The sequence below is a fragment of the Octopus bimaculoides genome, chromosome 14 (genome assembly GCF_001194135.2).
Source record: "Octopus bimaculoides isolate UCB-OBI-ISO-001 chromosome 14, ASM119413v2, whole genome shotgun sequence".
NCBI classification, from domain to species: Eukaryota; Metazoa; Mollusca; class Cephalopoda; order Octopoda; family Octopodidae; genus Octopus; species Octopus bimaculoides.
In genome coordinates this window covers 37,429,195-37,432,107 of record NC_068994.1, presented here as the reverse complement: position 1 = coordinate 37,432,107, position 2,913 = coordinate 37,429,195, and the positions used below count along the sequence as shown (strand labels likewise).

General features: G+C 34.6%; 1 protein-coding gene across 3 annotated transcripts in view; it reads left to right on the top strand.

Moving 5' to 3' along the window:
- Window positions 1–2,913, top strand: part of LOC106879144 (protocadherin alpha-8) — a 123,111-nt gene that overhangs the window by 53,290 nt on the left and 66,908 nt on the right. The window lies entirely within an intron of this gene.

Genomic DNA, 2,913 nt, shown 5'->3' with positions numbered 1-2,913 from the left:
ATATATATATATATATATATATATATATATATATATATATACACACACATTATCACTATATAATGGTTAGTGATATCAAAAGGAGCTTTATTCTACATTTTCATCTACCTTTAATATTTGATAAAGTTCGAGTCGTGTTACACACTTTCACGCTTAATTTCAATTTTACATTTGTTGGATTATAGTGAAAAATGATTTATTCCTTAATTTGTAGTTGCAAAAAAAAAAGGGTAAAAGAAATGAACACATAATGAGTAGTTGAATTATAAGAATTTTTATATTACTGGCATACAAAAAGAAAAGGTATTAAGTTTCGTTTACTTTGTAAAGTCAGACTTTTTGAACAAAAACCTAACAATATTGTGTCTGAGAAATTAGGCTTTGTGTTCTAAGCTTATTGAGATAACTTGAATGAGAAACTCATCAGAACATGGAACTTGAAAATTTAAAGATTTAGTTTATTGCAGAATCACGTAAATAAGATTAACTTGGAGCAGGTTGGGGGCTCAACAACAATAAGAGCAACAAATTAGTGTTTTGCTGTGTTTCAGAAGATACATCAAACTAAGTAAATACATTGTTGTCCATCCATATAAGCATACCCCCTGCTGAATGTTCCTAATTTTTGCAGGCTTGTGGGTGCTGGTGCCACATAAAGAGCACCCAAGCTGGTGTTGCATAAAAGCACCCAGTAGTCTGTAATGTAGTTGATGGTTAGGAAGAGCATCCAGCCGTAGAAAACATGCCAAAACAGACATGGGGACCCGAGCAGCTCTTCAGCTTCTCAGCTCCTGTCAAACTGTCCAACCCATGCTAGCATGGAAAATAGACATTAAGTCATGATGATGATAATAATGATGATGAAGACGATGATGATGATGGTGAACAATTAGTGTGTCTAGAGGGCTTATACTCATCTCACTCCCTAGTCAATGACATTTGGTCTGTCATCTATAATATTCTTGCATTAGATGCAAGGCAATTTTTTTCATAAATTTAATCATCAGTAAAGCACATCTTATACACATCGAATATGGTAATTTAACACTTGCAGGTTCCATGGGAATTTCACATTTTATAAACGTTCTTATTGCTAATTTTAATGCAGAAATTTAAAGATCTTCTAAACATTGGTGTTAATGATTTTGATTACATCTTCAATTTCATTTCATGGTTAAGGTCACATGAAAGCATGACACTCAAACACGTTTCAGCTTGAGTGTTAAATACCTTCAATTTGGTGCCATATAACACTCAAATATGCCGTGACAAGAAGAATAATATTATGGATTAACATCCTTACAATCAATATTAGGGAAAATAAATCAAGCAAACAATCGTGCAAATAATAATGATGAAGAATTTTTCAACTTGAAAACAATTCCCCTAACAGGAATCCTGAAATTTTACCCTGCTGGGGAAATTTCTCTCAGGTTTAGAATTTCACCCCCACCCCATCCCACACCAAATTAGGGACCTTGTGCCTAAATCTAAAATCAATACTTCACATGCATTTTTTTTTTCAAATTTTTTCTTTCTTACCCTGTTTGTCTGTCAGTCTCTCTCTCTTTCTGTTTATCTCTGTCTGTCTGTCTGTCTGTCTTGCAGTCTGTTTCTCTTTCTCTGTCTATCTCTGTGTCTCTGTCTTTCTCTCTCTCTGTCTCTGTCTTTCTCTCTCTGTGTCTCTGTCTTTCTCTCTCTGTTAGTCTCTCTCTTTCTCTCTCTCTCTCTCTCTCTATCTATCTATCTATCTAGCTAGCTAGCTAGCTAGCTATCTTTCACTCTCCTTTTGTTTTTCTACTTTCATTCTTTCTCTTCTCATGTTCTCATGCTTTCTGGGGTTTTTTCCCATTCATTTCCTTTTTTCTTTCCTCTGTTGTTTCTTTATTGACATATAACCATTGCATTACTACTGCTACCACCACCACCATCACCACCACTACCCTACTACTACTACTACTACTACTACTACTGTCTATGATGATCACAATCATGATATTGATGATGAAGATAGCACTGATGATGCCAGTCCTAGTATTGTTGAAACTAATCACCAAGGGAATGTTACAATCTTCCAACTAAAAAAAAACAAACGTCATTTTTCAAATAAACTCACTCAAAATTCAGTAAAACAAATTATTTGCTACTCCTTGTTTGTTTACACATAAAAACACACACAAACAAACACACATGCATACTCACACACACATCACACACACACACACACATACACACACGTAAACATACAGTTTCAAATCCTATCTAGATTCATCTTTGCATTTCTCCCTTCTTGGGCTGGACTGATAAAATTAATACTAGTCAAGTTTATGGGGTCAATTTAATATTACTATTAAGTATTATAAATGTAAATGGGATCATAACAGGAGACTGAATCTATGGCATGCACACACTTACACACACACATGCAGACACAGACACAAAAGCACACACACATGTGCACATGCACACATACACACCCACATGTCCACATGTATACAACATACATACATACAAACATTCACTTTTACCAATACATATTTATACTGGTGCAGGCATGGCTATGTGGTAAGAAGCTTGCCTCGCAACCACATGCTTCTGGGTTCAGTTTCACTGTGTGGCACCCTGGGCAAGTGCCTTCTACTATAGCCTCTGGACGACCAAAGCCTTGTGAGTGGATTTGGTACACGGAATCTGAAAGAAGTTGTATATCTATCTTTCTGTCTATCCATCAACCTGTCTATATATAAATATATATATATTAATTATTTCAAGGATATAAATACCTCTTAAAGGGATGTCAGCATCCAGTTTGGTCTTGTTCAAAATTGGATTTGTTTCAATAAATTGATGTCTGCATATCAATTTCTCCATTTTCTTTTTCTTATATATATATATATATATATATGTATATAT